The sequence below is a fragment of the Gossypium arboreum genome, chromosome 2 (assembly GCF_025698485.1).
Source record: "Gossypium arboreum isolate Shixiya-1 chromosome 2, ASM2569848v2, whole genome shotgun sequence".
In the NCBI taxonomy this organism is placed as follows: domain Eukaryota; kingdom Viridiplantae; phylum Streptophyta; class Magnoliopsida; order Malvales; family Malvaceae; genus Gossypium; species Gossypium arboreum.
In genome coordinates, this window is record NC_069071.1 from 75,001,936 (window position 1) to 75,015,800 (window position 13,865).

At 36.3% G+C, this 13,865-nt stretch overlaps 1 non-coding gene across 1 annotated transcript; it reads left to right on the forward strand.

Annotated features, from left to right (window-relative positions):
- The first annotated feature begins 12,564 nt into the window (after positions 1–12,564).
- LOC128289742 (small nucleolar RNA R71) lies at positions 12,565–12,671 on the forward strand. Its single transcript, XR_008279386.1, has one exon. It is a non-coding gene; the product is annotated as a small nucleolar RNA R71 (small nucleolar RNA).
- Positions 12,672–13,865: the final 1,194 nt, after the last annotated feature.

Consider the following 13,865-nt stretch of genomic DNA (forward strand, 5'->3'; position numbering starts at 1 on the left):
TAATTTGGGTGTGTAAATGGGCTTATGGAAGGCTTATGAGTTAGCCAAAACCCGGTTGAATTTTTAAATTTTGGACTTAGGAGTTAGGCGTTCTAGCTAGGTGCCCTTATATTAAGTTGTGGATAAAGTGTATCACAAAAAGAGCTTTGGTAGAGTGGCAAGGGTGACGCCACTAAGCTCCTAAAAAGGTGGCGTGTGGAGCATAAGGGAAGACCTGGATCGATTCCTGTGTTGGCAAATAAGAGTATTTATTTTTATGTGCGGGAAGGGTAAGTGTTGGAACCTAAGTGGATTTCAGAAGAGGAGAGTTGGATCAAGTCAAACGCATGGATTAATGAGGATAAGGGAGAGATTTTAGGATTTGAGAGAAGGATAGAGCTTAGCCATTTGGAAGGGGTTAGAGAGGGAATTGGCGGAAGGGTATTAAGTTAGTAATTTGGCATTAGGGTCTTAATGTGCTGTTTTCTCCTTTGTTTTAGTTTTTCTCTTATTTTTCTTCCCTAGCCAATCTACCATCCTTCCTCTCATCTTTTCTCCCTTTTCTTTTCAAAATCCAGCCTATTACTTTCCTCTACTCATTTATTATTTCTTTCTTTAATCTCTACACTCAAATACCACAAAAAGCAGAAATCAGTGGAGATAGGTGGGTGCCGATTCTTTGTGACCAGCAACCTTTTCTTTCCTTTTCAATAGTTGGCATTCAATTCCTTTACCTTTTAGGCATCCGGATTCAAGAGGAGGAAGACGTGGTAAGTGTTCAAACTCTAAACAATTCCTAGTGTAACTATGGCCAAAAGTCAAACCCTCTAGTTTAGGGAGGTGGCCGAATGTGGGTGTAGGCCTTATGGGGTCTTCTTTTAATACTTTTGGTTTATTTATTGAAGGAGCAGCAAGGTGTAGTGTCGACTTGGAGTAGCTTGGGTCACCGGAGTGGCTAGACCTAGTCATCAATCGCGACAAAGGTAAGATTCCTAAGGCCATTATGGATGGTGGCCGAATGTGTAAGTATTAGTATTAGATGATTTGATGTTTGGTTCAATTATGGGAAGCTGATTATTAACGATGGATTATAGGAGAAATCGTGTAGGAGATCTCGTCGAGGAATATCGCTAAACAGATGTGTAACGAACCCTTTTCATAGCTTAAAGCGATAATGTTAAAAGCGAAATGCCTAAATTCGGGCATTTCGAGGACTTGTGAGCAATTAACGCTCACTAGTTAGTTAGAATCGATGAGATGGTGATCGGAATAATGGAAATGGTAAGGACGTGTTTTTGGCGTTCACGGTAAGTTGGGCCTCGAGGGTCAATTAGGCCCAATAGGCTTTCGGCCAATTTGGGTAAATTTGGTAGGAAATGGAAATCGTTAAATTGCATGATTAAAACTATTAATTTGTTATGGATATAGGCTAAATGGGCCTAGATGATGAATCGGCTAAGTAGGGCCCATTAGGGTTTTTGGCCCAATAACTCGATTTCGCTAAAAAGGGCCGTAATCACTGTTTGCACCCATGAATTGTTTGTAATCGTTAATGAACATGGAAACCCTAATTTTGGTAAAATTACAAGATTACCCTTATAGTATGAAAATGACCGTTTTGCCCCTAGGTAAAAATGACCATTATACCCCTAGGGTTTATATATGAACTTAATGCATGGGATTTTGATAAACAAGATATGTATAATATGCACATGACATGTATGATATGCACATGATATGTATGATATGCACACGAGATGTTCATAAATGCATTGGGTTGGGTTTTTATATGGATGGAGGAAGTGCAAAAGGGCCTATGCCCCAGTTATTAAAAGGGCTTATGCCCCAGTTATTAAAAGGGCTATGCCCTAGTTATTAAAAGGGCTTATGCCCCAGTTATTAAAAGGGCTTATGCCCCAGTTATTAAAGGGCTTATGCCCCAGTTATTAAAAAAGGGCTTTGCCCCAGTTATTAAAAGAGGCTAGGCCTCCAGTTATATGATAAAGCAGCTATGCTTTCAGTGGAGAGTTATGGCGGGGTGGGTCGAGTTAATCCCCACATGGTGTGTTGGTTGGTACGGGTGGAGAGTAGCGGATGGTGGGTTGAGTAGCCTCCCAAATGGGTTGCATTCTTTCATTGACATTACATGTGACATAAAATGGGCCTTTGGGCCGACTGCTCATAAAGAAAGGCTTCACCAAAGTGATATGAAATATGAAAAGGCTTCGCCCAAAGTGTTATGAATTATGAAATATGAAAAGGGCTATGGCCCAGTACATGTTTGAGATTGGTTTTGGGCTTAAACCCAACAGGCTGTTATTGTTTTGGGCTCTGAAAGGGGCTTGTTGCACACTGAGTGAGCCTTGACGTAGGGACTTGGGCCAGAGGGGATTCAGAGTAGCCACGGTGATTGTCTTTGGACTTTTAAATAAGCGTTGGTTTTCATTAGATTCCCTTTAATTATTATTTATTTTTAGGTTGTAATAAGGCCATTTTAACTTTCCTTTTATTTCTTTTCGGGATTATTTTAATTTTAATAACTTCAAACTTGGTTGATAATTATTCAAATGGGCTAAACTTAGGACGTGTTTTCAAAACGATACTTGTTTTCAAAAGAGTTCAACACCACGATTAATCGTTTTATCAAAGTCGTTCACTTAAACAAATTTAAACTCGATATAACAAAGTGTGGCTATGGTTGTGGGCATGTCTAGGATTGGATCCAATCAAAGAGCTTGGTACTTAAGCAGCCTTCATGGCTCACCTCCTCTATCTCGAATACCTACCTGGTGCCCAGCTTCCATACACCCTGTTAACTCAACAAAATATATGGTTTTTAAAACTCTAAAATGGAATGTGGGTTTTCAACTCCAATGTGGCACGTCAGATTCGGCCATAACGTCTGGGCTGGGTTTGGGGTGTTACAAATCTTACTTTCAGCTACACACTTTTGGATTATATTATCTGCACACTGTTTAAACAAAAACGGATCCTCCCAAAAATAATACCGACTATCATGAAGGAATTCTTTCCTTTGTTGGTATGTCATTTCTCAAGGAATTATTTCACATGAAAGATAATTGGCAAAATCAGCAAACCAAGGTGTTTCATGAATTCGACTTACCTCAAATAAGTGTTCATCTGGGAAATTCTCGTTGATAGGCACACATGAACGAGTTACCTCGTCTTGCTCCAACCTCGACAGATGATCAACTATTTGATTTTCGAAACCTTTTCTATCTTGGATCTCAATGTCAAATTCTTAGAGTAAAAGTATCCAACGAAATAGCCTCAATTTTGCATCTTTCTTTGTGAGTAAGTATTTAATGGCTGCATAGTCAGTAAATACTATAACTTTGATACCTATAAGATATGAGTGGAATTTGTCAAAAGCAAAAACTATAGCAAAGAGTTCATTTTCAATTATCGTATAATTGAGTTGGGCTCCCATCAAAGTTCTACTTGCATAGTAAATTGGGTGAAACACTTTGTTTCTTCTTTGACCCATCATAGCTCCAACGGCATAATCACTTACATCGCACATCAACTCAAAAGGTGAGCTCCAATCAGGTGTAACGATTATTGGGGCTGAGATTAACTATTTTTTTAGATCTTCAAAAGCTTCCAAACATGCTTTATTGAAATCAAACACTATATCTTTCTCTAACAACAAACACAACGGTTTAGAAATTTTCGAGAAATCATTGATAAACCTTCAGTAAAAACCAGAATGGCCTAAGAAAATTCTGACTCCTTTCACATTAATTAGGGCCAGTAATCTTTCAATTACGTCCACTTTTTCTTTATCGACTTCAATTCCTCTCTTTGAGATTTTATGCCCTAAGGCAATCCCTTCCTTAACCGTAAAATGACATTTTTCCCAGTTAAAAACAAGATTCATCTCTTCGCATCTCTTCAGTACCTTAGCCAAATTACTCAAACAAATATTATAAGTGTTACAAAAAATAGAAAAATCATCCATGAAAACCTCAACAAAATTTTCAACCATATCAGTGAATATTGCCATCATGCATCATTGAAATGTTGCAGGTGCATTGCATAAACCAAAAGGCATTTGCCTAAAAGCAAACGTACTGTATGGACAAGTAAAGGTCATTTTATGTTGGTCCTCTAGAGCTACAACTATTTGGTTATATCCCGAATAGACATCTAAAAAATAATAGAATTCATTACCTGCCAATCGATCTAACATCTGATCTATAAAAGGCAACGAAAAATGGTCATTCCGAGTGGCTTTATTCAATTTTCTGAAATCAATACAAATTTTCCATCCAGTAACTATTCTCGTTGGAATCAACTCGTTATGCTCATTTTCAACAATCATGATTCCACCTTTCTTTAGCACATACTGCACCAGACCTACCCACGAACTATCTAAAATAGGATAGATGATTCCTACATCTAACCATTTGATCACTTCCTTTCTCACACCTTCTTTTATAATAGGATTGAGCCTCATTTTCCCGTCAATTCAAGCTCTTTCACCTTCTTCTAAAATAATTTTATGCATGCAAAAAAAAGGGTTTATACCTCGAATATTAGCTATGGTCTAACCAATTGCTTTCTTAAATTTCTTTGGAACAACAATTAGTTGCTCCTCTTGATCTTTTTTCAGTTCTGCTAAAATAATTACAGTAAAGGTGGAACAGTCACCTAAATAAACATATTTGAAATGGGAAGGAAGTACCTTTAGTTCGAGTTTTGGTGGTTCTTCAATTAACAACTTGGGTTGCACAAATTTTCTAATTTCTAACTCCAATGGTTTAAACTGTGTGGATTGAATAAAATTCCTCGGATTGGCTTCCATAAAGGCCATGTTTTCTTCACCTTCTTCATCCTCCAAAAGGTCAAAATCTAAGGCTTTCTTCAATGGATCTTCTTTAAAATTGCTTTCTATAGAAACCAAGGTTTCTATCTCTTCCATAACTGAACACCCTTCTGCCGGATCGAGAAATTTCATCGCTTTAAGAATGTTAAAAGTTACTTGATCGTCTTGAACTCGCATGGTGAGTTCAGCTTTCTACACATCAATTAATGTTCTTCTCGTGGCTAAGAAAGGTCTCCCAAGGATGATCGACACTTCTTTATCTGCTTCAAAATCTAAGACAATAAAATCAACAGGAAAAATAAAATTATTAACTCTTACCAAAACATCATCAATCTTTCCCTCGGGATATGCTAAAGTTTGATTCGCTAGTTGAAGAGTCACAGTTGTAGGTCTTACTTCACCTATCCCTAGCATCTTGAAAATACTTAGGCATCAAGTTGATATTGGCTTCTAAATCACATAAAGCTTTACGACAGTAAGATTCACCAGTGTTACAGGGTATAGTAAAGCTTCCTGGGTATTTCAATTTAGATAGCAGTTTGTTCTGCAGGAACGCACTGCACTTCTTTGTCAAGGCAACAATCAGATACTCACTCAGTCGTTTCTTCTTGGATAGTATATATTTCATAAACTTCACATAATTTGGCATTTGTTCTAAAGCCTCCACCAATGGAATATTGATGTGTAATTGCTTCAGAACATCCAAAACTTCTTAAATTGCACATCCTGCTTCTGCTTGTGTTGTTGCAATCTTTGCGGATGGAGGTGATGGAACTTTCGGTTGAATTGGATAACTCTTCCAAGTAGGTAAATCTGCATCCAAAGATGATGTTAATGTAATATCCTGAATTAGGGCTTAATCGGAATAGTGGTTTCGTAACCACAAATCCAAGATAGAAATAATTATTTTACAATGATTTTGATGTTTATGATATGATTGCATGATTGTGTGAAAATTTCGTGATGAAATTCTATGCCTAAAGTGCTTAAATTGAAAGTAGGGACTAAATCGAATAAGTTGTAAAACTTGCATTCTAGAAGTTTTAGTATGAAATTGTTTTGGAATATTAATGAGGAGGTCTTAAATAGCAATTTGACCAATTTTAAGTTCATGGACAAAATTAGGACATGGAAGGAATTTTGGAAAGTTTAGTAGTAAGGGTATTTTGGTCATTTAGTTATTAAAATGAATTAAAACAAAATTAAAAGCCAATTTTGCCCATCTTCTTCATTAGGCCGAAATTTCAAGGGTTCTCCATAGCTAGGGTTTGTTTCAAGCTTCCAAGCTCCATAGTAAGTGATTCCAAGCCCGCTTTTAATGTTCTTTACGCTTTTGGAATCCTTAAGCTCGATTAAGCTTATGCTAGCAATAATTCAACCTAAGGTTTATATTTGGAAAAATACCCATAGGTGAAATTTGTGTATTTTGATGTTTTATGATAGAATATGGGGTTTTAAATTATGTTAGATAACTTGTGCTACTCGGTTTTAGTGAAAACGAGTAAAAGGGCTTAATCGGCAAAAATACCTAATAGTCACAAGTATATGTTAGAGAGAGAATTTGATGTTGCCAAAGAAGGAAATTGATCAGCATGTTATAAAACATAAGAATAAGGAATAAAGTTTAATTTTGAGCCTAGGGGCAAAAGTGTAATTATGCAAAAGTTTAGGGCAAAAGTGTAATTTTTTAAAGTTCAGATTAAATGCTGTTTTGATGAATGTATGTATTAAATAAGATTAATTTGGTATTATAGATCAAGAAAATGAGATTCAAGTCGTGATCGAGGAAAAGAAAAGATTGTGGACTAAATTGCAAAATCTTTATATTTTGGTACCAAGGTAAGTTCATGTGTAAATAATGTAGCATAAATGTTATTTTTAAGTTATTAATGTTAATTATATGATATGCTGATTTTTAATCGTGAAATGTTATGCTTTGTGGTTAATGTTGAGTAATATGCAAATTATGTTTACTACTTGATAAATATGAATTGCTACCGAGTATCGGTTCCGATATTCCATGGAAGACGACAAATGTGAGATCGAGGGAAAAGCCCGCTTGAACCTTAGGAATAGATTAGGATACAAGTGACATGTCACTAGGATGGTTGAGCATCCGAACTCGCTGAGTTGAGTCCGAGTTCACTTATGGATGCAAATGTCTCGAACTCGTTGAGTTGAGTCCGAGTTCGTGAGATGTAACTAGGCATCCGAACTCGCTGAGTTGAGTCCGAGTTCATTTATGGATGCGAATGCCCGAGCTCGTTGAGTTGAGTCCGAGTTCCTTAGGGCGGGTTACATGATTTCTTGATTACATATGTGGCACTTATGTGCAAATTATCCATGTATCCGAGTTGTATTCGATGTGTTCAACGGTGAAATTTCTAGTTTAATGGAAGAGCACTTAAGATATAAGTGACGTTTTGGGTAAGTGTTGTGAAATGGACACTTTGGACAGGTATGTTCTTAACCCTCGGGTTGAAAATAGATACAACAACGATAAGGTGGTAAAATGATGAATGATGTTTAAAGATGTGATATATGTTTTGGTGGTACCATGCTAAAGTTGTTTGGTATATTTGTATTGTTATGTTAGTTGCTATTTACATATGAACTTACTAAGCATTTATGCTTACTCCTTCCTTTTCATTCACTGTAGTTTTGAACAAGCCATTTCGAGAATCGGACGGGTCAAGGTTCGATCACACTATCCAAAGGACTTTTATCTTGGTAAATGGCTTGTACAACTACTTAAGTATGGCATGTATAGCAATATACCTATTTTGTGTAAATAATTTTATGATATGGCCATGTTTGGTTGAGAAAATGTTTGATATTGATAAGTCATGGTGATGGCTAATTTAGATCATGTTTGATATCATGGAAGTTTAACAGGTTATCTAGTTCATAAAAATTCATGGAAAGATGAAACTTGCCTTAAAACAGAATATTGCTGCAGCAATGACATTGTGACATCCCAAAATTGACCATAGTCGGGATGTGGTTTCGGGACCACAAAACCGAGACACAAGAATAATTAATTATTATTTTTATTGTGCATGAACGTACATATGTGAAAATTTCGTGCCTTAATTTCGTCATTCGTAGGTGAAATTTATTAGAAGGGACTTATGTGAGGAAATTGAGAAATGTGCTAGGCTAATGTTAAAGTGGCCTATTGATACATATTAGAAAATGCTTGGACTTGCATGTCAAATTGCCAAATTTTCCTTATGGTGGCCGGCCAAGTTAGATTGATGATGGGCAATATATTTGTTTGCCTTAGATATTATAATAAGAAATTGGATTATGGGAGACAAACTAAAATAAAGAAAGGAATTAAAAAGAAAGGGGAATAAAATAAGAAAAAAAAAGAGGGAGTGTTCATCCTTTACCTTGCCATTGCCGTGAGTGAGGGAGAGAAAAGGGGAGGAAAAGAGAGTTCTCTCTTTGTTGAACTTGGCCGGTTAGAAGGAAGGAAGGAGGGGAGAATTTCGGTCACTTGAAGCCTTAAGGAGGTTAGTACATTGTGTTAACTTGTGAAATGCTTACTTGTTTTAAGTGAATGATCATGGTTCTTGCTTAGCCATGCTAAAATGTTGAATAATGATGGGGGAATGGAACATTGGCTATGGAAAAAGGGGGGACTCTTTGATTGCTTAAGATAGTTTAGTTAGTATGTGATTTTTGGGTATTGTGAGTTGAGATGTAAGTGTGTGGTGCGCTTGGCCATAGGGGTTTGCTAGGAAATTTTGTTGGTTGAATGATGAGTGGCCGAATGAACTATGAAATGTTATGAGAAGAATGTGGGAAGCTAAGGTGCGAACCTTAGTCTCGTGATAGGAATGATTCGGTTGGTGTTTTGATGTCGTGGTGATGAGGCATGAAGTGTTCGCCATGATGCTAAAATGTGGTGCTTGTGTTAAACTTAGAAATTATTTTGTTAGGGTTAGTATAGGTATGGATGACCGAATATGAGAGCATGATTAGATGAAGAGTTGGTTAATTGATATGTGGTAAATGTTAAGTGTTAAATGAAATGGAAATGATAGATTGATGTTACGAATAGATGTGAAAATATATGCTAGATTAGGAAAATTTGATTAAATGTTCATGAGATGAAATTAGGTGTTTAAAAGATGTTATATTTGACATTGTATAAATATACATAAGTATGCCGCTCGTGATGTTACCTTTAATTATGTGTATAATCGACTAAATGGGTAATTAGTGAGGATGGTTGCTGAATATACAAGCATACATATGCATGTGTAGTTGAATTATAAATATTTAGCAAGACGGTTAAACTAGTTAATTTATTGATTAAGCTCAAGAAGCTAAAGGTGGAAAATCAAGCAAAGGCAAAGGAAAGAACATCGAGTAGCCGAGTTGGAACCATTTTACCCAATACAAAGTAAGTCATTAAGCACGATTTGATATTGCTTAAATGATTGTAAAATTTATGCAATTGTGTTTAATGGGATGATATATATATATATATAAATGAAAATGTATGTGTATGGAGTGATGACATTTATTGAATGTAAAAGAAATAGTGAAATGTGTAGGAAGTTTGCTTTCGGCACTAAGTGTGCGGGCAATACGTGTGTACGGTGATTTAGATCGGCACTAAGTGTGCGTGTTGGAATTATATGGCACTAAGTGTGCGTGTTGGAAATATATGGCACTAAGTGTGCAAGCTGGAAAAATGCGACTGGGTGTGCGAGCTCGGAGGGTATGGCAATGTGTGCGGGCTTAAATTACGTGGCACTAAGCGTGCGAAATCGAGTAGTAAGCACTGTGTGCGTATCTATATATATGGAGGTGTGTCTCCATTGAATTGAGTATGGACAGCGGATCGGTAAGTACCTCGAGCTCATGACTAATAGAGAATACGTTCATGCTTGGGGTTGAATTTGGTAAGCCTTAAATCTATGTGATGATTGAAATTGTATGGTTGTGCTAGAAAATGAGTTAATGTGTAAAATGCTTGATTATCTTGTTGTGTAGAATATGAAATGTGGATGTATGAATTGGTACGAGATTGGACCGAAAGGTCCGAGGTATTATGGTATAGATTCGATATGGACGAGTACCTAGCCTCATTTGTTGTACATGTAGTAGTAACTTTATCGCTGGATTGATGAATGCTTATGACTTCTCGAGTTGTAAACTCACTCGGTGATTTTCTTGTCACCCATTTTAGGTCTCTCGGACTCGTATTGTTTTGCGTGATCGGGACCGTCGTTGAAGTCATCACACCGGCTGAAATCTTGTGGTATTGTTTTTGTTGTTGAAGAACATTTGGCATGTATAGGCTATTATATTTTGTCGAATTGTGGGTTGTAAACTTTAAGCCATGTGAAAATGGCCTATGTGGTCGTCGAGTGGGATGCTAGAACCTATAGCCACGACTCTTAGAAACTCAAATTTTGATAAGGTGGCCATAATTTGTGTCACGATGATGGATGATTAAGGCCGGAAAAAAATTCATGAAATTGGCATAGTCTACTGCAGTAACTGTTGCGGACAGCAGCAGTGAGATGAGATTGAAAATCACTAAAAATAGTAGAAATAGAATTAAATAGTGAGTAAATTATGGAACTGAACCTTGATGAATCTATTTTATATGGACGAAACGAAACGACCATATGAGCAGTATACTGAGAAATATTAAAGTTCTCGTGAGACAGGGCCAGAACGGTTTCTGGGTCCCCTGTCGCGACTTTGAAAATTTACCATAAATTATCCAGAAAGAATTAGGAGTCATGCCTTATATGTACAGATTCCATTTTAAGTCTAGTTTCATTAGAAACAAACGGCACCAGTATTAAAGCCCTGTACAGAGAGATATTCAAGTTGTAACGCGTGAAGGTCAGAGCAGTCGATCCCTGTAACATGGGTGACTTTAACTAATAAACTGTACCAATTGGCCCAACCAAAAATTCTAAAGATAAATCCATGGATGGGTATATGAGTCTAAATTCAGGAAAATTTACGAAACCAGTTTCCGAGTTTTGAAACTCGAGATATGATTTTAAGGCGACGGTGACGCAGTTTTCCAGCCTGACTGGTAATGTCAAATTGGTTGGTATCTTGAGAGGATTTGGTTGTTAACCCTCGTGTCCGACAACGGCGCCGGTCACGAAGTTAGGTGTTACAGACATGAATTTGAAAATCACTAAAAATAGTATAAATGGAACTAAATGATGAGTAGGTTATGAAATTGAATCTTAATGAGTTTATTTTCATATGGATTGAACAAAACAGAATATAAATTATATTTTATGAGATATTTAAACTTTTATGAAACAGGGCGAGTGATTTCTGGATCCCTGTTCTGACTTTAAAATTTATAATAAATTTTAATAAAATAATTAGAAGTTGTTATTTATATGTACAGATTCCTTATTGAGTCTAGTTTTAATAGAAACAAACCTCATAGTCATTGAAATTTTGTATAGAGATATATCTGATTCGTAATACATAGAGGTCAGAGCAGTCGAACCCTGAAACAAGGGATACTTTAATTAATAAATTGTACTAATTGGCCCAATAAACAAATTCTAGAAAAACATTATTAAATATATATATGAGTCTAGATTCAGGAAAAATTTACGGATCTTGATTTCGAGTTTCGTAACTCGAGATATGATTTTTCTTGTAACTGTGATGCGAGTAGCTAGAAAGCTGTGAATGTAGAAATAAATGATTTGAAGTTCTTAAATTGATAAATTATGTTCAGTAACCCCTCAAGCTCGACTCCGGTGATGGTCTAGGGCGTGGGGGTGTTACAGTTAAAGTATCTAAATTCACTAAGTTAGGATTTACCTTGTCAGCCTTTGCATATTATAACTCTTTTGGTGTAGGAATTTCAACAACTGGTTGATTCTTCTTTGTGGGCTTATCTGCGATATCAATCAATCGGAGTTCCAGAATTTTACCACTTCGCAATGTCATTTCCTTGATATGTTCTTTACCCAAATTTGTTAGATTCTTAGTATCACTCTGTAAGGTTCCTTGCGGTCTATTACGAAGCTCTGTAGCTAACTGACCCATTTGGTTTTCTAAATTTTTCAAAGTTGCTGCTTGGCTTTGGATCAAAGCGACATTCTTTGTCATGTACACTTTCAACAAGTTTTCCAAACTATTTGATGCCTTAGCTTGAGGTGGTTTTGGAGCTTGCTATTAAACCCTTGAGATTGGTTGGGTCTAGCCTGCAATAAGTTGTGTTCGGTCCATTTCCTTGGTTTCTCTAAGAAAAATTAGGATGATTATGCCATGAAGGATTGTAGAAGTTGGACTGGGGTCCTTGTCCACTCCTATTTTGATGCTGGTTCCCCACATAGTACACTAACTCGGGATTTGATGGAAAATTCTCAAAAGAATAACCTTCCTTACAGTACACACAGGAAACTACTTCAAATAGACTTGGTGGCTGAGCTACAAAATTATTAGCACTATTAGCAGTAAACTATTTTAACATAGAAGAAATAGACGATACCTGAGCTGATAACGAAGTGAGGGCGTCAACTTCATGAACTCTAGCTACATGTCTTCCTGAAGCTGTTCGATTTGTTGGCCATTGATAGTTATTTCTCGCTATCCTCTCGATGATCTCATAAGTCTCATTATAAGACTTAGAAAAAATTGTACCATTCGCAGAAGCATCTACCATCAATCTTGTATGTGCATTGAGACCATTATAGAATGTCTCCAACTGGATACAATGAGGAATCCCATGATGAGGACACTTACGAAGTAACTCCTTGAGTCGCTCCCAAGCCTCATACAAAGACTCGTCATCCAATTGTTGGAAAGTTGTGATCGCGTTCCTCAACTTAGCATTTTTTCTAGGTGGGAAATACTTAACCAAAAATCTCTTTGCTAGTTCTTGCCATGTAGATATGGAACTTGGTGGCAATGAATTGAGCCATGCTCGTGCTCGATCTCACAACGAGTACGAAAACCTCAGTGCATCTTCAGTCACACTGGATATCTTTAATGAATCACTCACCTCTATAAACAATTGAAGGTGCAGATGTGGATCTTCTGTGGGCATACCACTAAATTGGCCCACCGTTTGGAGCATTTGAAACATCAGTTGCTTCAATTCAAATTGGATTGCCTCAATATCTGACCTTCTAATTCTTGTATTTAACTCACTGAAAAGTGGCACAGCATATTGTCTGATGCATTGATCCCTATCATCGGCAATGAGGATGGGATTTCGTACACGATCAGCTTCATTACCTTGGTCTTGATTCTGATTTCCAAGGTCCATCTCGACTTGTCTTTGAGTTGTTCGTTCACATCTTTTTTGTCTGAAAGTTTGCTCAATTTCAAGGTCTACAGGGAGTAAATCGATAATCCGATCTATGCTCATAAACACTTGAAAAGAAAATCACAAAATTAAAAAGAATAAGTTAGTAATATTAAAAATAAACCAAATTGGAAGTAAATAATTTCACAAAAAAATAAAATAAAAAAGACTATGGCAACAGTTAACAATCCTTGGCAACAGTGCCAAAAAGTTGTAACGCGTAGGTTTGTGCAAGTGTACACAATCGTTATCAAGTAATAAGTAAGTATCGAGTTATCGTCTCCATAGGGATTGTATTTGTGTTAAATCACTTAATTGTAAAATTATACTAACAACTTGGCAAATAAAAACACAATATTGTTGAAAAGTGATGATTAAATTTAAATATATTAAACTAAATGCAATGATCCCAAATGTAAATTACCCTAAGTATGCAAACTATATGAATGGAATAGATTTTAGCAAAATTAAACACAATTTGCAACAATTATAACGTAAATAAACTAAGACAATTACTTTAATTAAACTTAATTTATTATCAACATGCTTATTAACATTCTGAAAAATATTCCATAGCAACTCAATCTTTCATGAGTTTGGAAACCATATTAGGTCCTTTCGGAATCCTTTACTCAGTAAATATGCATTTTAATGATCCTTATTTACTAAGGGTTTCTTAGCATTCGTGTGAGGTAACAGGGACGTGTTAAGTTT